General features: G+C 35.2%; 1 long non-coding RNA gene across 1 annotated transcript in view; it reads right to left on the minus strand.

The window, feature by feature from the left end:
- Positions 1–3,320: 3,320 nt before the first annotated feature.
- The window catches only part of LOC138705661 (uncharacterized), a 211,965-nt gene continuing 190,946 nt past the window's right edge, over positions 3,321–24,339 (minus strand). Inside the window, exon 3 of the long non-coding RNA XR_011333717.1 lies at positions 3,321–3,882. This is a non-coding gene — a long non-coding RNA (uncharacterized lncRNA). The remainder of the gene's footprint in view (positions 3,883–24,339) is intronic.

The following is a 24,339-nucleotide window of genomic DNA, read 5'->3' on the forward strand; positions in this document are numbered from 1 at the left end:
TCATTTTTACGATAGGCTATCGATAATCATTGCATAAACAGTAGAAAAACAGTTAATAAAGTACTGCCAACTTCATGATGTTCATTTTTACGGTAGACTATCGATAATCACTGAATAAATAGTAGAAAAACAGTTAATAAAGTACTGCCAACTTCATGGTGTTCATTTTTACGGTAGGCTACCGATAATCACTGCATAAACAGTAGAAAAACAGTTAATAAAGCACTGCCAACTTCATGATGTTCATTTTTACGGTAGGCTATCGATAATCATTGCATAAACAGTAGAAAAACAGTTAATAAAGTACTGCCAACTTCATGATGTTCATTTTTACGGTAGACTATCGATAATCACTTCATAAACAGTAGAAAAACAGTTAATAAAGTACTGCAACTTCACGGTGTTCATATTAACGGTATCGATAATGAATATTAAATCGAATAAAAAATCAATAAGGTTGGTTGATTACGAGGCTCGAGTTACCGTAATGTCTTTTTCTCTACCTATTTCATCGGGGCGCAACTATGCCATGCCCCTTTTCTCTACCTGATGGGAACGGGGCGCAACTATGCCCACAAAACAGGGACCCTTTTTTATCTGCTGCATCTTACCTGACCGTGGGGCGCAACCATCCCCTGCCCCTCTCGGGCTAGCGTCTCTTACCCGCAGGTCTCTTAAGGCTGGTTCACAATAAACCTGGAATGGAAACGACAACGAGAACGAGAACGGAAATGTTTTTAAAATAAATGTATTTAAATGCGAGCATTCACAATTGTTGCACTCCTTGCACTCTACCCATTTCAGCGAGTGCTGACGACCCTGCTCTAGAGCAAAGTTAACAAGTAAAGGTGATAGTGCATCTCTTTGCTTTAGCCCGCAGTGAATTTGAAAGCATTCGATAGAAACTGACTTATACGGACTCTGCTGTATGTTTCATTGAGGCATATTTTAATTAATGGAACTAGTTTCTTGGGAATACCAAATTCAATAAGAATATCATATAAAACTTCTCTCTTAACCAAGTTATATGCCTTTTATAAATCTATGAACAAATGATGTGCTGGACCCTTATACTCCCATTTTTCTCCATTATCTGTCGAACACAAAAATCTGATCAATAGTCGATCTATTACGCCTAAAACCACACTGATGATCTCCAATAATTTCATCTACATATGGAGTTAATCTTCTCAAAAGAATAGTGGACAAAATTTTGTACGACGTTCAGTAGCTATTACATGGCTAAAAATCGTATATTTTCTCTTTACTGACCCGGGCTACTTTTTTTGTGCGCCATCCGATATTTAGCACATTAGTAAGATACGTTTTCCTCTTTCAATACTTCTCCTACATTTTTTTATTTCATTTGAATATAATAAATTGCTTTTTATTAAGTCTCTTGACAATATTGATTGCATTTGATCATTGGACCGGCATCATTTAAATCTGCGCATATGTTTGAATCTAACTTGCGGAGAGCATTCTATGTACGATGTACGTAGTACAATGAAGAGTTAAAGCGTAACTTAATGTAACAATAGGTAGTATAAGCACAGTCTAGTATATACAGTCACGAAGCTCAATATGTAGTAAATATGCATCCATAGATAGTTGCTAACCACTAGGATCACTAATATCGCCTCATTACAGATAATGCGAAATAGTACCGGTACAGTCTATTGTTCCTAGTACCCTCACAACTCAAGCTTCGTGACTGTATATACTAGACTGTTGTGTAAGTACATTGCAGATGTTTGAAACAATTTGTCGGTTTGGTCAGATTGGTCAGATATTCTAAGTTGGGATTGTGAATATTCTGTGCTCCCCTTCTTCGTGACGCAAGTCAGCATATGCGAGTTTTTAAATTACTCTATAATAGGTCTGCAATAGCATGTTACATTGCAATTTTCCTTTTCTTGTAGCCCCTTATTATTACCTTGTTTAATATGTTTTTATATTCAAATTATGAAATTTGTAGTTAGGAGCGGAGAGAACTGGTTTTTAAGAAATTTAGAATGACGTCACTGAGAAAAGGATACATACATTGGCTATGTAAGGATTATAAATCTCCCCTCCTCTGCCTGGAATCGAAATCATGTTCGCTAGCTTTATAGCTGGGTGTATTATCACTACATTCACGGCGAAGAACTGTCATTATGGCATCTTTACTAGGAATAAAATAAATAGAACGGATATAATATTATTACGTTTTAAAACACTAGAAATTACAGTATATTATGTGAAGTTCTTTATAGTGCATTCCGAGTTTAAAAAAATAACGTTGGGTATACAGACGTCTTCTTTCAATACATCCCCCCCTTGTAATACAACTAAATAAATTATTTACATATTTTGTAACGTGTATGAAATAAATATATAATAGCTTTATTTTGCTTATAAACAAGCCCCGGATTTTGAGGTTTTAAAAAATTGAAATTCACTTTTTTTTCAACCCATGTTTAGGATTTTAAATCTTCTATTTAGGAATTTATAGGTTTTTACGGAAAAAATAACATATTAATATATTGAAATATTATTAGACTTATATTAAAATAGGCTATCTGATATTATAACATTTTACTGTAAGTTTTGAAAGTAGCGTGATGATTAAATTGGTGATGATGAAATGTTTTATGGAACTATTTACCAATATTAAACAAACTCTCTTTCTGATAGCTCATTCTTTCCCTTTTCCCACAGTTCACATGCCAGGTATCGCCTCCTCATCTATAACAAGATAGCAATAGAATAGGTCCGAACCTAATAATCCGGGCTTCCTTATAAAATATTATATAGTAGTTCAAAATATTAGTACTAACCAAATAAATGGAATAGATTTATTTATGTTATTTTATGTAAGTTAGAAAATACATGTCCAGCACCGTGGCGTCGTGGTCTAAGGCATCCTGCCCAGGACTCGCGTTACGGAATGCCCCCTGGTTCGAGTCCTCATGGGAGAAGAAATTTTCTCATGAAATTTCGGGCAGTGTATGGGACTGGTGTCCACCCAGCATCGTGATACACTTGGGGAGCTACGATAAGTAGCCAAATCCGGTTGTGAACGGCTAACCACACGATACCTCTATTCTGGTTGGATGATCGTCCACCTCTGCTTCGGCATGTGAGCGTGAAACCAGCAACCGGCTGGTCGGTTTCCCTTCAAGGGCTGTGGCGCCACGGATTATTATTATTATTATTATTATTATTATTATTATTATTATTATTATTAGAAAATACATAAATAAATTATTTTAGTTCTATACTCCATGATATTTTCTAAACTTCGAACACGCTATAGTTATTTTCTTGGAATCACCAGTTTGAGAAGATTCATGTGTGCCGTGCAGCAACTTTAATACACACATAGACTACTGTAACATAGCTATGGAAATGAATATTGTGTAGGGAACATTCCAGTATTAACTCGATGTTAATCTAGTGTAGTGCTGTAATTTGCAGTGAATTACATTCAGCACTGATAACAATTTGGAACAAAGCCGTCCAGGATTCTGCGTATAGATGGCTCTGCAGGTATTTCTCTCGTAGAATTAGCACTACATTCCAGTAACTTTCCACACATACAGGATATAACTTGCCCCTTTTCTATAATACACGTAGGCCTACAGTCGTACACTGAGAAGAATAATCACTCAACATGACAGCATTGTGAAGTAAATGCATATTTGTTTTAGCAATAAATAACCTGTTATGTTTATCTGTAAGCGTTACAAAAATATTAATGTGGACAATGTACAGGTATATATTGCAGTCACATCGCCTAAACCGTTTTTTCACGAAGATCCTGACGTTTTTCATTATGTGTCCTGGAACTTCATTAAGTGACGACGAGCTTTTAATGAAGTGCGCAGTCGCAGGATCTTTCTGGAAAAAAGAAAACCGTGATGCATCAAAAGCCTGCGTCATATACAGGGTCTTACATAATTAGACCTATAGGTACAAACTGGAGAGGTGAGTAGATGGCAATGAAACAGGCAGAAAGTGCTAATAAATATAGATCCGGAAACCAGGCAGTTCCGAAATCTACGAGGTTTTATTATGTCCCGTCAGTAAAAGCGTTGGGATAACATAATATCCGATATGAAATGGAGCAATAGAGCGTTCAACATGTTCTCAAATGACCGCCGTTTATAATAAGATAGGCATCGACACGTTTCTTCAACAATAATCGTACACGTTCGAATATTTCTGTCGTATCTCTAATACGTTGACAACAATTGATAATGCATGCCCGCAATTCTTTAACATTATCAACAGGGATGGAATCTCCAAAACATTTAAAATATCCCTCAAAATATTCCAGAGGACTGAAGTTGGGAAACCTGGAAGGCCATGGTGTAGAGAGCTGATACAGCTGTTGTGGAAGCTTGTGCGTAAGAACTCTCGACGTTAATATGAAGGTGAGCTGATGCTCCGTTATGCTGCCTTTCCCAAAGCAGCATATCTGACATAACCCAAAATGTCGCATAGCTCATGTTGGAAGTAATCGAAGTGTGCACAACCATTAATATTCTACCAGGTAAGAAATTAGATTCAAAATGTACGAGGTTTACTGGTGGCCACAGTGATATCATATCTCGGAAACGGTTGGTTTCCGGACTAATGTTTTTCTTGTTTCATTGTCCTCTAGTCACTCCTGCAATTTGTACCTATAATAATTTGTGAAACAGTCAGTATATGAAAACTCATTCGAATTGCTGTTGTTGTTGTTTAGTCAACTGTCCGAAGACAGGTCGTATGTTCTGTAAGTGAGTAAACATGCAACTAAGTGCGAATTCCCTAATTGTAAGATGAATGTCAGGTAATCCTTGGCGAATCCTCGGTGTAATATAGCCAAATACTAATCGCTATCACAAATTCCATGGAAGCTAAATAACTTTGTAGTTGATATAGCGTCGTTAAATAATAATAATCTTACAGCCAACTGCTGGCCTCACATCACAAGTATGTTCGATGAAATCTTTTATATTTTCGGTCATTTGCCATAGTGTAAAGACTTACGTACATAGACTATGAGTAACAGGGAGATGCAAAAGCTACCCTTACTGAAAGTTTCAGAGATATGAAAATAAGTCCAGCCAGTGATTTTTGCCCATTTCTGATTGCTGTAACAAGCAGCGGCATAATCAAACATTACAAAAAGTTATCGGTTAACTGGTTATTTTAAAATTAATTTCATTTGAAAGAAACTAACCGATGAAAAATACAATCTGTTAGATTCGTTTTGCACACTAAGAATTCACATTCGATTTATATATAATTACATTTGTTAGGTTCAATTTTGTCAAGGAACATTTAGATTAGTTTTCAATGTAAAACAAATACATTCGATTTCGATATGGGGCATTTACAATTGATTTCGATACGCACCATTAGCATTTAAAGTCTACAGGGGAAAAACGTGATGTTACATTTTACTGTTTTTATGCTCGACCATACCGAAATGTAGTAATTATACACCTGGTAGTAGCCCTTTAATGCACGTCATTAAAGTACACCTATTCATTAAAGTTCAGTTGTTCAGCCAATGACAAGTCACCTTTCTACCGTTATAAAACCGCAAATATCTATTATTCTCGGATATGCAATCGAAAGACAATTAGCGAAAAGTCACGGAGGCTGGAAATACAATACTGTCGCAGAAGGTTATGTTCTGTTACTATAATAATTAGCGTTAATTGTAAATAATATTCAAATAAATTCAATTTGTCATCTCGTTTTTCAATTCTAAATCAATTTCCAGGTTATATCAGACTAATGTTCATCTTATTCTCTATCAAGGTCAATGACATTCGGCCTCAAGAAAAAATCAATACTTTCGCGTCTGCGCACATCTCACAATTCAGGTCAGTTCGCACATACCATAGCCTAATTTTGAATAATTTCAAGTTAGAAATATGGTCGAGCATAAAAAGTCGTATGAAACTTGCCTATAATGGTAATTAAGACGCTCGTATGAAAATTATCAAACTCGCTTGCGCTCGTTTCATAAACAAACATACTTGCGTCTTAATTACTACATACTAATTATAGGCTCGTTGCATAATGTACTATTATAGGAGAGCAAGTTAAACGTTTCAAGACCCATTATATTATATTGTCTTTGGGTTGTCATTCTTCAAATTTCTTTGGATTAATGAGGTTATTTTTCTGTGCATTTAAACTATACAAATATACACTTCCTGAGCTATTACATGACATCTAAAACAGAAAATCGATCATTTTGGACTTAAGTTTTTCCCTTTGCTCTTCATTTGATTTCGATACGAATCCTTCAGATTGAATTTCGATTTGGGATCTTCAGATTGGCTTTCGATCTGGTGCCTTTAGATTTGATTTCCATCTGATGCATTTAGATTTGATTTCGATCTGGTGCCTTTAGATGCGATTTCGATTTGATGCATTGGTATTTTACTTAGATTTAGAGCCTTTAGATTTTATTTCGGTCTGGAGCTTTTATAACTTATTTCGATCGATGCCTTTGAATCTGACTTCGATTTGTAGGTTTTACAATTGGTATACAGAGGCTGTATTTCGATTTGGATTCTTTAAATTTTATTTATTTATCTAAAAGCACTGCTAGGTTTGATTTCCGTAAGATTATTTTATCGGATTGGAATAAAACCACCTTTTAGTTTATTTTTAAGAGAATTCAAACAAAGTTGTTCTCTCGTTCAATTAAGGTTTTCGAAATTCTAGGAAGAAAGTAAGACATAAACATGACTCAAGAATATTGATTAAGGCCTCAATGTATTAGGCTTAGAGCTGTGCACACAGCAACATTCAGCCTGCCTGACCTGCTCGGACTGGTGAACAGGCAAGAGCGTATTTAACCCAACAGTAGAAGCAAGTTTATGTGTCGTGTTGTGAGTTGGGTTCCACGTGAGCTTGTTCCTAGGATGGTAGGCTCTTATCGTGCCTCTTCTGTTTTGTTTTACGTGTAGTTAGCTTTCACGGTCAGTACTAGATTCAATAAATATAAAAGTTGTGTCTAAGATAACTATTAACTTTTTTATTTTATTGTTAATTTCAAAGTTTATTTCTCGTAAAACTTCAGTTATTGAAACGGGTCTAAATAAATGCTGTTTTTAAGGAGAAAAAATATATCCAATAGGGCCTGTCCTAACTCCAAGAATCCTCCTCCTTCCACAGTAGAAAATGGTCTCAAGTCTTTCGCTCACATTTCCACAGATCTTTCCACTAAACCAGGCTTGCAGAACTCTCAAGTAGGGGAACTATGACACCAGCCTCACTCCACTTCTATTGGGGATGATCGACTTCCGCCGCGAGAATGAATGTTGATGCAGCCGAGCGTAACTAGAACGCCGTGACCGCACAGGTAGAAAAGGTGGGTGGGGTAAGAAAGGGGAGGAAAGAAGTCGCTCTCAGGAGCTACGGTTCTGCAGGTCTGCACTAAACAATCTTTATCAGTTTTCAAAATATTTTACCCATCTTTAACATTTCTTTCCACTTTACATAATATATGACGCAACATGCCTGAGGTTTTAACTTTTAAAATCTTTCCACACGTATTGAATTTCGCAGCACTCTCTGGTTTTAGTGTTTCTTTTTCATAATTACACAAGAGAATTTTTCCCAGGCTTCAGATCCATTCCTATTTCCATTAACCAGAACATAGTCTCCTCTCTGCATCTTAACTTGTCTTGCACTTGTTGAGAATCCATAGCGTACAGTTAAACTACACACAGGCTTAGTAACAACCCATTGGGCTCGCTTGGGTCTTACTATGCTTTAGAGATGGGTAAAAAATAACACAACAGTTATTTTGGAACTGTTCCGGTCTCGGAACTGTTGCAAAAATGAACAGTAGGTCGGAACCTCCTGTTCCGAAAAAACAGTATTCCGACTCCGAGCTGATCACTTGCCCAGCTGTGGCGGGCTCGCAGTACCGCGTTCCACAAGGTATGTTCCGACTCCGAGATAACAGTCGGAACGTCGGAGCTCCTTCCGATGAACCAATGACAGCTGCGGTTACACTGTTCTCGTTGTTTTTTTATGTTGTACTTGGAACTTCGTTGGATGAAATGGTACTTGAAACTCTCACGTGGTTGGAGGGGGCTGCATGGAAATTGAAATCCTTGCGGTGGCGCGAACTTTAATATCAACAATTGGAAGACTGGCCAATCATCTGTAATGTTATAGTAAGTATTAGTATTTAATAATCTGTAATATTCATTCCTATTCAATTCCGCGGGAATTGTTAATTCCCGCTTTATAGTTTATTTCACCATTAGTTGACTAATTCTGTTTTATAAACATTCTACAAAGTCATAAAGTACGCATACTATTATTAATTCATTGATCAGCTGATTCTATTCATGTAAGGTTAAAGTCGTAAATGGTAATGAGTGGTTCAGTTACAATGTCTGTATGTCGTTTGTTGAGGTTAAGTCTGACAAGCACAAGTTTTTGTGATATATTCTCTGTTATCAAAGAACGACAAAAATGTTGTAGCATTATTTGTTGGAAACTGTCCATATAAGTACTAATTTGGAGAGCGAGGTTTAATGCGAAATTTAAAGGTAAAGATGCGTTTCCAACATTTTACTAACCCTCTGCGGGGTTTCCAGGTTTCAGTACTGCCAATATATGTCTTTTTTATTATTTATGAAATTGTAATATTTATTATTATTATTATTATTATTATTATTATTATTATTATTATTATAACTGTGCATTAAGAAAAGTGAAAATAAAAATTAATGATTTGTTTTTTTTTTATTATGTAATAGAACAGAAATTACATACCATACGTTTTAAATATCATGTTAATTTTTTTTAGTTGGTTACCATGTCTTTATAACTTTATGTACGAAAACAAAGTGTTGTATTCTGTCCTTGTAGTCAACTGCTGTTTAATTACTAACATTAAGCTTTTGAGTTCTGTCCGCATGCACAGCAATTTTCCAAAATCGATTCGAATGTGCATTGCAGTGCCATCTATAGATAAGAATGTGTACTATGTCATGCCTATGAGTGCTCCAGTGTGAGCTGCATGGTGAAGAGGGAGGGTACTGTACCGTTCGTTTGAACGACTCCGACTCATCACCACTGGTGACTGTTATTTCGGAACTGTTATTTGGAACATAGTATTTTTTTCGGAACCGGAACCGTCGGAACTGTTCCGGGAAAAGAACAACTTCGCCCATCACTACTATGCTTGGTATGAGAAGGAGCGGGAACTGCCAGGCAAGCTTGCGCTCGGCCTTTGTTTACATGGTCAAGAGCGGGATGTCAGACGTATTCTGAATGACACGGGACAGGCAGGCAGGCTTGAAAGAGAAAACGCACAGCTCTAATTAGGCTACATATAATCATATTATTTTCAGGCTCTGGGACGTAACATTATTATTAGTATTATTATTATTGGTCAGAGTCACTGCTACTCCTTGTCACGCGGAATAGGAATAATATGTGGAACTTTGTACGGTCTACTTTTATTCACTTAATCGTATATTCAGATTGTCTGTGAATTAGGTCATTTCCTCTCAACCGGTCAGTTTAATGACTGTCTATTGTCAATAGCCTTTTCATGAAACCTGTTCTCGATCTATATTATTGCGATTGCATGAATGTAAACATGCTATTGTAGGTTACCTGTGAATATATTAGGAATGAAATTCAGAACAAATGAGCTGAGCATCTCTGTGAGGGCGTATTGCTAAAACGTATGTAATTGGGTTCATTTCTTCACATGTTTCAATGTTCAATTGTCCTACATTTATGTTTATATTAGATTTAATTTCTTTTCGGACAAAGGCTAAGTCGGCCGGTTGACTTTTGTACCAATCTGAATCTTCATATTCCTCAAATTTTAACTGTAGTTCAGTGCAAGAACCTTGTAACCTGTACACAGCTTGCTCTGAGAAAATCAGAATTAAAGAAAATTGTAAATATTGTAGGTACAGCTGTCAAAAAAAAAAGTGGCCGCACTCGTGAACAGCGAATATTTTCAAAGTCCACTTCGGATCGCGGCGATGTTACACGATGCATGTGCTTGTACAAGCAGTTCCGGAACTATGAAAGTGTTCCATATCTGCGCCTCGTAGACTACCGGTAGAGTGCTTGTTTAATGATTCAAAGGTTTGTGGGTTCGGGCCTTCTTCAAGTTTTCATTTTATTTTTTAATCGTTCTTTAGCGATGTAAATGCTATTCAAATTATCATTTATATTCAGTTATCGTTCTTTATGGATATCACGTTATTTATATTTTGTTATCGTTCTTTAGAGATATGAATAAAATTCAAGTCATCATTTGTATTCTGTTATCGTTTTATAACGATATGAATAACAATTATTATTATTGTATCTCCAGTGGTGGTTAGCCCTATTTTACATATGTAATGTTAGGGCTATAGTTTCATACACAAAAAAGATAAGCATAAAGAGAAATAGAAAAGAAAATTAAATTAGCTTACGCGATGTAAACAAAACATAAACAATCCGTAAATTAGGCATTGCGAAACATACAAAAACATTAACAACACACATACGTAACACTTCTATAACACAAATACGCAGCTTTTCGTACCATACATCATAAATTAATACACAATAGTCACACAAACACAATCAAACTATAATTACGACATTGCGACGACATCAAGCATCACATAACTGACTCACATACATAACAAATCTAGCATCCGTTACAACACATACACTTCAACATAGTAACCACACTTTTAAAAGTTACAAATTTGCCTCCAAGAAGAATAAATAGGACACTGTTACTAATTACTATTCTTCTACAATTTCTTAAATACATCTGTAATAAATCTGTCAAATTCCGATATGAATAATATTCACGTTTTTTATATTGTTATCGTTCTTTAGCGATATAGATAATATTCAAGTTATCATTTATATTCTGTTTTCCTTCATTAGCATTATAAAATAATATTCAAGTTATTTATATTGTTATTGTTCTTTCGCAATATAAATAATCTGTATTTTATGTAAGTAATTATTATAACACAAATAACCATCTTTCTTTGTAAAATAGGTTATTTTATTTAGATAATTAAATAAGTATTATATAATATCTTATATTAATTAAACAAACCGATATTTATCATTTATATTGTGTTATCGTTCTTTAGTGATACAGTATAAATAATATTCAAGTTATTTATATTGTAATCGTTCTTTAGCGATATAAATAACATAAATTTAATATTAGGTTTGGAAAAATCCAGTTGCATAATAATGGTATTAGTTTTTTCTTTTTGTATTATTACATTATACTATCTTGAACCACAATAAAATGAAAAGGAGTAACGAGGAATTGAACCTGAGACGTTGACATCTAAATTCCGACGTTCGTCCGCTGAGCTACGAGGGCAAAAGTTTGGAAACATTTTCGGAAAAATTGGCCCAATCACACTCTAAGATTTTCTGATGATTCGTAGAAGCTAGTCCAGGATCCGGGGGGCAAAGGCTAATTGAGATTTCCCGGTCTCTGATCGGGTCAAACATCCTGATAGAATTAATATTTAACCCTTGCCGTGACTTTCGGCGAAGTCCGGAGGGCCCAATTAGTCAAATCCACTCTCCTCATCTCCACGCTTGGGTCCCCTGGCATTTAATAAGATGCGAAAGAGATAGTGGTTTGCGGAAAGCAACGGGATGTTACCGCATTTAGGCCTGTCCTTCCCAAGAAAAACTGCAAACATGAACAAAGGAAGCTTTTAATAGAAGAAGAAGGATATTCTGCGGACCTCTGGAAAAAGAACTAAGGAAGAGACTAGTGAAGTGCTTTGTGTGGAGTGTGGCATTGTATGGGGAAGGAACATGGACATTACGACGAAATGAAGAGAAACGAATAGAAGCATTTGAAATGTGGATGTGGTGAAGAACGGTGCGTGTGAAGTGGACAGACAGAATAAGAAATAAAATTGTGTTTGAAAAAGTGAGTGAAGAAAGAATGATGCTGAAACTGATTAGAAAGAGAAAAAGGAATTGGTTGGGTCTCTGGTTGAAAAGAATAATAGACGACATTAGGATATGTGGATCATATGCGGAGACTAAGAGGAAGGCAGAAAATAGGAAAGGTTGGAGATTGCTGGGTTTGCAATGAAAGACCTGCCCATGGACAGAACACTTATGTATGTGGGTATGTTCAGAATGCCTGGAATATCGTGTCTAAGAACTGTCGCTATTTGCAAAGACTAGTCGATTCCATGCCCACTCGACTGCAAGATGATCGAGATAAGAGGAATATAGACTAAATATTGAATTGTGGCTTTTAGTTTTGTTTTTTGAACGTTTAATTGTTTGAATGTTTTAAGGCCGACGCCAGTAAATTTGTTTTGCTTCTGCCACGAAAGATATTTTTATTGGGAATAAAATCTTTTTTCTTTCCATTTGCAGCCACAATATCATAATGATAAAGTCATGGCATAATATATTAATGAACCTGATGTTAATTACTAAAATAATCGTAAAAGAGAAAGGAGCCATTATGTATAGTTTGTCTCTCTCAAAAATATAACAAAAAAAGAACATAAAAAGCACAAGGTTGTAGTCGAACGCAGGACCTCATGAATAAGAGGCCTGAACGCTACCATTACGCTATCGAATCACAGAAAGAATACTTCAATTATAACTGTAGATATCAGGCAACGTGGTCCAACAACATGTAACATCGCCTGTCTCCGAATTATAGCGAAGATACCCGAAGGGATCTTTGTTTCAGGAGAGCGGCCACTTTTTCTTTTGACAGCTGTACACTACCAGTCAAAAGTTTTCGATCAGCTATAAACACAACTATATACTTTATTTGAACGTACAAACACATAGGAAAAAACGAAATATACCAAAAAAATAAATATTTTCTCTCTCTCTAGCATTATGATATGATGGAATATTAAAAACGAAATCCCTGTTTTAACCACAAATCCATAGTTGTGATAATGATCGAAAACTTTTGAACGGTAGTGTACACTGGAGTTTAAAGATAACTGGTTTATAGTTTTCTGATCATGTAAGCGAACTTTCTAACTATAGTATAAGTCAGCATCAAAGATAAAACAAAAATACGAACTTTGAAATAGTTCCGCTAGTTCTCAATAGATGACAGCATTATTGGAAAAAAAATCGTTGGGGAAAATGAAGATGTAGGTTAAGTATAAATTATTCTCTTAACTGGCAATACTAGTATCAGCAGTTTGCCATTAAACATAGTGCTTTTTGCTATCATTAGAGGAGATGAAATTTTAATTATATAATGAGGGTATATTTAAGTACTGTTAATGACACTGATTGTTATCTTCGCCATCTTTTCACAGAAGTAATAACTAGAGAAACTACACTTACACGAACAAATTATCGATCACAATCGATTAGTAGGAGTCAGGTATCTAAACGCCAGTGACTCAAGCCGTTCATTTTTACTTAGGCAGCCTAAATAACAATCGATGCATGTGGGAGATATTTAATGGTTTCGTAGGCGGAACCAGGGATGGGTATAACGTTCACTGATATCTCATGAATGTTACGAATGTTTATCTTCGTATGATAACAATTTTATGTTAAACATGTGCTTCAATCTGTTATGTTAATTATTCATTTTCTTTCTCCTTTACAACGTTTATTCCAGTCTTGGATAATATTTTGTCGAGTCATTTGCTCTTCTTATAGTTCCTCTAACATCGTTTTCTTAATACACAAGTTATATCCAATCCTTCAAATTAATGTGTCTGGTTTGTTTCATTCAGTAAGGAACATATCTTTGAAAAACAGACAGCTCAGAATTTTATCACAATTTATTAATTCATTTTTAATATAATTTGAATATGTCACGCCTATTGACACTACCAAGAGAACGTGAGAACCAAGAAAAAAAGTTGGATTCAGAAAGTTGGCTGTAACAGACAATATGGTCTAAGACATACGAGATCGATAACAACCCGCATGGAGTTGGACAATGTTCACGTAATTTGCTTGCTAGAACACCTTATATTTAATTCTTCTCTCGCTATCTTTTACTTTTGCTGTTATGAGCTCCAGATATTCGAACCGTGAATGGTTACCGACGGTAGAATTCTGGTTCATGTTACAATGTACTGCATATTTCTATTTTTGAAAGTAGTATTAATTAGAATATTCTAGAATCGCTTGGAATCGAAGTTCTAAACTAAAAAGTACGAAAAGAAGAACTGAGTATCGAATTGAACCCCCTCAGGCAATCGACGCATTTACACGAACACATTGCTCTAGCTAAGAGCCATGAAATATCCTCGAGAGACCGCATATTATAAATGTTTGCTTCTCTACTCAGACGCGTCGTATAAATATTAATGTATCAGCCAGTCTACCGAATCTATGTCTGTTTATTATTCTTGCTGTTCTCAATCGTTACTTAAATTAAAATACAAGCGCTAAGAGTTACAGAATTTCAACGACGAAAAGTATTCTCTCCCCACCCCTGGTCGTGTTGTGCGTGATGCCTAAAACAATTTATGAGCGGCATAAGTCTGACACTCTGTACAAAATCGTAGTGTACAGTAAGGTCCGAAAGTCTTGCCACTCCCCCCCCCCCCTATTTGTATGTTGATGTGCATCCATTTTGAACAAGTTATAGCAGATGTGTGACAATGGTTGATATTTTACGTTCCAGCTTGTTTAGTGATACAGAACATCAATATGGGCACCATCATTGTCGCGGCACAAAGCGATGTTGCGCCATGTCCTGTGTGAAATTTTCCGCAGCAAAGGCGTGTGGTTTCTCTGTGGGGAATAATTAAGGAGCAATTTAGGGTTACCATGATAAGAAATTCTATAAAAGGACATGGAAGCTAAAATAAGAGGACATTGCTGAAAAGGAGGACTTTTTTAAAAAATTGGTATGAACAAAATTAAAAATAAAAACAATGACTCACCTTAGTTAGTTTTCTCACTAGTTGCTGGATCAGTATTACATCTGTACCCTACCTATCGGTGGAGCCCACTTAGTGCACGAGAGCCTGAAGAGACAAACATATCTTGTAACAAACAATTACGAAACTCTTCACAGGACATGTCCTTGAAATTATATTTCACCGTGATGATACCTCTGACTGCCTCCATTAGCATACGATTTCGTTCTTTTGTCCATTGAGCAGACATTAGGGAAAATACTCTCTCAGCATTCCCATTGTGACTTGGGATAGAGAAATAGAATTGACGTATTTTCAAGAGTTCTGAGAAAGTGCTCCCAGAACTATTAGAACTGAAGAATTTGCACCATTGTTTATCTAATCTTAAATCTTTGTCCAGTTAACTTGATTGGCATATCTTTGTACATTGCAGAATAAAATTGATAAAATAGCTTAGAATCATGAATACTGACATTTTTTAAATTACGAATTCAACGCATGTCAATAGGTCATCATATTTTATGTTTTTTATGTGCTCCAGCTTCAACTATTGAAAGCAGTTAAATTCTTTCACAGGTTTTCATCATTTGTTTAGATATTCTATGCATAATATCACACATTATTCAATATTCATATTAATTCTAGTTGAAATGTGAAATGCCAGGCATTTCGAATTTTTTTTTAATGCTTGCCAGACAGGATAAAATGATTAAAAAAGAGAACATGTCCTCCTTTTGCCGGACGGATGGTAACCCTATGCAGCATGTCTCTTAAAATCGATACCAGACAATGAAGATTTGAAGCAAGCTTTTAGGGAGGCATTCAGGGAAATCACACCGCCTTTGCTGCGGAAAATTTCACACAGGACATGGCTCCGCATCATTTTGTGCCGCGACAATGATGGTGCCCATACTGATGTTCTGGATCACTAAACAAGCTGGGACGTAAAGTATCAACCATTGTCACACATCTGCTATGACATGTTCAAAATGGATTCACATCAACATACAAACAAGCCTTTCGGACCTTACTGTAGTATGCTGCCATCTTTCTTCTCTCTGATGCAGATACTTAGTCCTACACATTACCCACAATAGGGATGATAAACGGTTTAAATCTATATTAACAACATTAAGATTTTTAGGGTTACAGGGTTCTTGCACTGGCCTACAGAACTATCATTTAGAATAATTTATATATATATATATATATATATATATATATATATATATATATATATATATATATATATATATTAGAATTTGTTTCATAGGACTAACATCTCTCCTGTGAAGCAGAAATCTTGGACAACGAAATCATAGCTGGCAATTTCCTTCGCAGTCCTCTTTATTAAAGGACAGATACGTATTACAGTTTACATACTTTAAAACTGTGACATGCCGCCGGCAGGATTTGATCAAGAATTTCGCACTCAGTCGCAGGTGTGAGAACCGTTGGCCGTAGAGGACGGTTCCATGTTAATTATATTCTTGTTACACATTTTGACTAACAACACTGCTGTATTAAAAAAAAAAGCCGTTTCAAATTAAATGTCTAGCCTTATATCCCCTTTTTATCGATCAGTTCAATAAATTGTTAGTGTCGTTTAAATAATCGTTCCTATTGCCGCTTCACACATAGACACTTTGTATTTGGACGTGTGAAGTGGCTCTAGAAATTACTGTTGTGGGTTCGAACTCTGAACAGAGTGATGATAATGGAATTACATTTCATAAAACATAGTCAAGTTTAATAGAATAATGTTGTTTGTTCGTCATAAATTCCCTTCTGGTTTACAAGGATTTTAAACCATATTTTCGACACAAAGTCGATGCTTTTCCGCTCGGATAACCGTGAATTTTTCCTAAGATATTTAGACTTATTTCCTTAAACCCTAAACTTGAGAACTTTCATCCAATCAAAATTATTCACATGAAAATACATGCAATATAGGCCTATGTGTGTGTATCTGTTTATACATAGCACATTGAAGTTGTTAGAAATTTACTCTAGTAATTTTCATACTATATATTGCATGTTACAATATGAAGTCGTTCCAGACGAACGCCCTGATAATTAGCAAGGTCAATCTATTCAGGCAATGACTGCCAGTTCATTCACAGCCATTTATACTGTCACTTGTACACTGCTGTACCGAGTGTGTCAAATGTGGGCGAAATTCCTTGAGTCCTTATATTGTGAGATTGAAGTCATTGAACTAATTAACCGAATAGTTTCAAAACTTCCTCACAAATTAGAAATCCTTTTGCTTTTGTTGTGCCAAAATATTGTGTAATAATGACTTTGTAGGAATTAAATTAAGAGTGTTTTTAAGATTCAAACATTAAATAAAATTTAACACTAGAGTATTATAAATGAATTCAAAATTCTGGATTCAAAATGGTCCACACCTGTGGAGTAGCGGTTAGAGCGTCTGGCCACGAAACCAGGTGGTCCGGGTCGATTCCCGGTCGGAGCAAGTTACCTGGTTGAGGTTTTTTCCGGGGTTTTCCCTCAACCCAATATGAGCAAATGCTGGGTAACTTTCGGACTTATTTCACCGGCATTATCACCGTCATCTCATTCAAAGGCTAAATAACCTAAGATTTTGATAAAGCGTCGTAAAATAACCTACTAAAATAAAAAAATAAATAAAAAATTATTCAAAATAAACATCCTACGGTTTTTCCTATGTTTCCTCAACTGTAAGACGAATCTCGAGTAATCCCATGTCTAATACTAGGACTTATATCGTCAAATGAGATCTCGTTATCACCAATTCCATCGGTGCTGTAGAGCATAGGTGGTCAGGTGAGCAGGAATCGGACGTGCCCTGGGCTGGGTGGGAAAGTACTGGGAAGGAGTTGCTCTTAACATGGGGCAAGAGGAGTTCAGTGGCGGCCACTCAGTTGTTAATCTTCTACGTAGTGTAGGGGTTCTTAACATGGGGTCCTTGGACCTCTTAAAGGTCCTTAGATGGGTTTCAGGGAGTCCGTGAAAGTCACGTAAAAATTAACCTGTATAGTCACTATTTCAACGTAAAAATCAGAAGTGTATCTAAAATTGTTTATCACCTTTTTGACATTTTGCTAGGGAGGGGTCCATAGCTTTCACCAGATTTTCAAAGGAGACCGTGACTCAAAAAGATTAAGAACCACTGTCCTAGTGGGATTGACAAGAATATTTTATCGTTTTATTTCAATATTAAGTCTTTTAAAATTAGAGAGTTTATTTGTAATATATTTACATTATCTAAAGAACAAAATCTTTTGCTTTGTTTCTGACAGTAATATTTAGTAACTTCATCCATTTTGTTTTTTCAAATCCAAGATTATTTCCTTTTCTTTTTAATAAATTGATTGTTCTACATGATTGACGTACGTATTGTTCTTCTCTGTGTTAAGATTATATTATGTGATTTCATTCTACCTCTAACTTAACTTTTAGTTTCTATTTTATTTTATTTACATATTACTCTTGTGTTAAACATATATCTGAACAATATATTTACATTATCTGCACAACGAAATGCTATTATAATTTGCTTTATTTATTTTCTTAAATATATTGTTTTTTGTGTTTTGCAATAAGCAGGGAAATGTCTGAAACAATACTTCACTTTCCTAAAACAACTTACTTCATTGACGAACGATTGCTTTAAATTTTCTGTTAGTTACATACGCTCATCTCCAACAGTATTATTATATGTTTGAGCATATCTGAAGTAATGTGGCTCAACGTTATGCTCTTTTCATCTCCAACAGTATTATTATATGTTTGAGCATGTCTGAAGTAATGTGGCTCAACGTTATGCTCTTTTCATCTCCAACAGTATTATTATATGTTTGAGCATGTCTGAAGTAATGTGGCTCAACGTTATGCTCTTTTCATCTCCAACAGTATTATTATATGTTTGAGCATGTCTGAAGTAATGTGGCTCAACGTTATACTCTTTTCATCTCCAACAGTATTATTATATGTTTGAGCATGTCTGAAGTAATGTGGCTCAACGTTATACTCTTTTTTTCACTATAACAAAGTGTCCACATACTAAGGACTTTGCACGTTCGCCACAGATAGAAACTGTTTCTCTCACTGAGAGTCTTGAATATCTTGTAAGTAGTGCCGGTACTTATTCTGTTCTTTTTGTAAATAGTTCTCTTATTGTAACATAAAATACTTAAATCCCCAGTAATTTCATACCTACATAATTATTCAGGAACTAATACTTTCTTTGTTCTTAAATTAAAAAATAAATTGTCCGGTCTTTATTAATCAGGTAATGTTTCAGTACTTTGATTTTATTGCAACTGTAAATTTAACATTAATATTATATTTAATTTGAATTTCAATTTTAATTGTATTCTTGATATTGTAGTTGTAATCCCCTGACAGAGGGGAAAAGAAGGCCTGATGACCTTATTTCTACCAGATTAAATAATAAAGAAAGAACGAGAGAGAGAGAGAGAGAGAGAACGAAAGGAAGAAGTAAAGAAAGAAATAAAAAATAAAACAAATAAAGAAATAAATAAAGGAATAAAATAATAAATAAAAAATTACCGGTAACTATTACTCAACCAAGACCAGTGGAGTCCTGCAGCCCGGAGCCGTGGCGCTACTGCTCCTGCATTCGTAATACCTCATCGCGATAGTTCACATTATGTCCGCGGCTCCACTTGCCTTGGTTGAGTAATAAATAAGTGAATGAATGAGTGAATGAATACCGTATTGTTTACTGAACTGTCCGAAAACAGGTCTGAACCTCACAAGTGATGTAATATTATGTTATGTATGTATGTACGTATCTTTATTATGATCGTATGCTCATGATAAGAATACGTATTTGTGAATTAACTTATTTCATCATCCTGTTGCACCCCGTCAAGGAAGTCGTTCTATCTCCGAAAAAATATTAACGAAATTTATTGCTTCGAACTTCAATGTAATTTATACAATATAGTCTATATTTAAATTTAAAATCTGATCTTCAAGTAATCCTTGGGTGATTTTGCCAAGGCAATAAGTTCTTTGGAAATGAAAAATTTTGGGCAGATTAGGACTTCATTCATTATGAGGATTGGAAGTTTTTCCCTCAGTTTATTCTTCTTTTCTCTATGGCGATAGGAGAAAATATAGTCTACGCTCTGTTGTTGCAGAAGAATGTGGGAGAGGCAGCATTGTCGTCACAATATTTTTTTTTAATTTGGAACATTTATTTGTCTATAGCATTTTTCATTTAAAAACAGAGCTACAAAATTTCATAAATTCCTGGTGTCTCCGGAAAGATATTAGATTTCCATAAAAAGTACTAGCAGTGGCAAGTCTGCACGTCATGTTTTTCTTCGCCTAAACTATTTTATACTGAATCTCACACGTCTGTAAGCAAGCAGGAGCGCTCCCACGCCAAGCAAATCACTGCCATGTTGTGCGACACTCTTTATCATTCAGTCTGGTGGATAGATATTTGCTCAACCGGCTGTTGCGTCATAGACTAGCCGGGATAATGGGTTGTTTACAAGCCGTGAACTTGATCTTTGCTAACGAGCGACAATATCCGGCCGTAACGAAGACTTGGAGATTCGATGATTCGATGTAGCCAGTTGAATCATGTGGGCTGAATCACTCAATCATGAATCATGGATACAATAATTTATTATTTGTACATGCATAATTTAATTGCAGCTCAAGCAACATGGGACTAGGCAACTCCTCAGTTTGCTACTCTCATTCCAGTTTATTTACAGAATGTTTACAGCATTCTAACGCTATTACTTTTCTCTAAAAAGTAATTATAAAGTTACCTTATTCCATAAAAATTTCAATAGACAGTACAATGTAACAATGTCTTCAATTTTATTAAATAAATTCATAGCCTATGTGTATGAATCAATCGGCCTATATTATACAGTATTTGTATACTCTAATTTCGGACTATATACATGTATATTATATATGTACAGTATATTATATACATAAGGGAACTATGGGCGGAACGGAACGGAACTACCCATTTATTTGCATTGTAATATGGTGCACTCCAGGAAACTCTCAGGAATTACTATTCCAACAGTAAGGAAGAAGAGAAGCCACTTTGACTTTTTGGTTATTGTAGTTGAAGCCTGTAGTACGTTTTTTTTTCGTTTCTTCTCTATGAATAATTGTAACTTGCATGAATATTTACTAACAAGGTACCGGTATGTATTTAATTATTGATTTTTTCTTTACATTTCTTTAAAATTGACATTGTTGGCTATATTTTAACATATTCAGAATTATTTCATTTCGAAAGGAATTTTGTGGATGTTAAACTAAACCTAATCTCAAAGTAGGGGCAGAGCGGACCGGGGCAGAATGGACCAGGTTTCCGTTCTACCCCAGCATTAATCTTGTTTGATAGCTTTAATACCTTTCTTCTTCTTGTCTATATTATCTTCTGACTCTTTCATATTTATTTAATAGTCTTATCTATTGGGATAGTGAATGAAAACAATAGCCATTTGAAAGGAATGTAGGCCTAAATAAAGAAATAAACAAATTTGATAATATTAGTGGTGACCGTTTTTTGGCATCAGCACAACAGTTAGGGCTCTTGAAAAAATTAAACAAACACTGCAAGTTCGTCTGCACCAACTGATGAGCCTGCCTTGACTACAGCCTCAGCTCAGAATACCCAAGAAGGTACGATTGAGTTAACTCCTGCGAAAGATTGAGCCTATGTTCTTCATCAACTCTGATCAAATTTCCTCAGGTTTCTCCACAACAAATCTCTGCCATTCCAAAGATCAACATACAAGAGACGAAAAGAAAGAGAAAAAAGGGCTGTGTTGCGATTTTGGCAGCATCACCTTACAAAAATGAGCTCCAAGAAGCATTTTAAAGATCTAAAAGAAAGGTGAAGGAACAGGAAGAACGAGCCAGAAAAAAGGCTGAAATTCGTCCCTGGGACAAGGAAAGTAAATACAATGCAAAAAGTAACAAGGCAGAAGAATACAATTGAAGTGAAAGATGACAGTGAAGATGATGAGAGTGATGCAGAATGCCTGTACTGCAATGACTTGTATTCTTGTTCGACAGAAGGATGGATAGCTTGGTCTTTTGCCATAACTGGGCACATAATTCTTGTGCAGGAATCGATAGCGAAGATGATGAAGCGCAACACATCTGTGCAAAATGTGTTGATCTTTTCTTTTTGATTTTATAATATTTCGATCTGCCCCTATTGCTATTGATTTTACTGGATGATGTTGGTATTAGCTCACTTTAAATAAGCTTTGGATACGCTGCCTCACGGGAGATAATTGTGCGGAATTTGACAATATATCAGTAGGGTTCCATTCTGCCCCAGGGGTGGGGCAGAACGGACCACTTTCATATTATTTTGTTTCTTGTTATACATTTCTATGTGTAACCTTTGTGTTTCATAGTGAAGAGGACATATTAAAGAACATGTCTACAACATTTCTGCTTTTTATTTATAATATATAACATTTTATATCCATTTTCATGTTAAAGGTTCCGTTCCGCCCCTAGTTCCCCTATATATTATATATATTCCATAAACCTATATATTTTTTCTTATTTATTTCCTTTTCTTTTTCATAAATTGTCGTACTTGATTGACGTATGATATTGTTATTCTCTGTGTTAAGATTATATTATGTGATTTCATTCTAGTTCTTACTTTACTTTTAGTCCCTATTTTATTTTATTTCTATATTCCTCTTGTATTAAGAATATATTTGAACTGCAACCGAACACGAGAGCTGCTTGTTCGGTCCTGAAATGTATTAATATTATTGTATCCTCTTTATACTCTTTATACTTATGTATTATTTTATTCCTCCATCTTTAGTAATATGTTTTAATCATACACCGTGTGACTTAGAAGTCAGTTGACAAATGGGAAACATTACTCTAATTAAAAATACAATTGAAGAGTCCACTGCAAGAATGATGGATGTCATTTGGAATACATTTTGCAGGAGAAGCAATTGAAAGTTTGAAATGCTTAGCGCTCAAAGCTTAACTGTGATTTTCCGATCATTACTGGACAATGACTATCAATGTTAATGCCATATAACTCTGTATGTACATTCTATATGTCCTAAGCTATGCATTGACAGTCTTGGTTCATTTTTGACAAGAAAGTGACATCCATCATTCTTGCAGTGGACTCTTCAATTGTATAGGTACATTACCACAAATGTTCAAAATGTATTGCATTTACTTGAAGACAGTGCCTCATTCGATTCTGACATTCTTTTGTCATATTTAAAAGTGTTAAATACGGAACTGTTATTAAGATTTTTTTGTTGGTACAACAAAGTCTTAATTGAAAAAAGACCCTCAGGAGCGTTCGTGCTCGCGAGCATTTTTTTACTCGCGTTACGAGTATGTCATTAAAAGAACACCTTGGTGCTCGCGAGCACCAGGTTGAGAGTTCCTGATCTAAGGTGTCCTGCCTAAGTAGGTCTCGCGTTACGGAATGAGCGCTGGTTTGAGTCCTAATGGAGAAAAATTTTTTCTCGTGAAATTTCGGCCAGTGTATGGGACCAATGCTCATCCAACATCGTGATTCATTTAGTAAGCTACAATAGTTAGCGAAATCTGGTTACGTAAATCAGCTATAACGGCTAGGGGGATCATTGTGCTAATCACACGATATCTCCATTTTGGTTGGATGCTTCGGCATGTGGGCGTGAGGCCAGCAACCGATTGGTCGATCTGGGCTCTTAATAGGCTGTAGCGCCACGGATTATGATTATGATTATTATTATTATTATTATTATCATTACTACTATAATATTATTAAATAAAAAGCAAGATAATCTACTCATATTTTTAAACATTATAGTTTTGTTAATTTGAAATTTTCTTAACATTTTAAATTTATTTTAACAATTTCAAAGGCATGTTGGTTCCGATATATATTTTTAACTTATTTAGAAACGAAAACAAAATAATGCCACCATAATACAATATTAATGAAATACGACCTATTAGGATAATATTATCGATAGACATAATTGTCATTTTTCATGGACCGATATATAACGTTCCTAATCAACAATGTTCCCAGTTTCGCCATAGATTTCTCGATAGATATATAGATATACATACAGGGTGATTTAAAGTTCTTTGTGACATGCCTTCAGGCACTCCAATAGTCATAACAGCATTATTATTATTATTATTATTATTATTATTATTATTCATATCATTAGCACTCACTACGTGTTGTCTTTCATTTAAATACGTTTTGAATAATTTATCTCCTTTTTCTGTTCACCATTTGGCATAGATCTCCAGGAAAACTGGAAGCCATCTTCATAAAGCTTGAGTCGTCCAACACACCTCCTCCTCCGCACCACATTTTTGTCTTACTAAAGAATCTTTAACAATTTTATTATCTTTCAATTCCTTGTTTGCTTGTTTGTCTCCA

This window comes from Periplaneta americana, chromosome 9 (assembly GCF_040183065.1).
Source record: "Periplaneta americana isolate PAMFEO1 chromosome 9, P.americana_PAMFEO1_priV1, whole genome shotgun sequence".
Classification (NCBI taxonomy): domain Eukaryota; kingdom Metazoa; phylum Arthropoda; class Insecta; order Blattodea; family Blattidae; genus Periplaneta; species Periplaneta americana.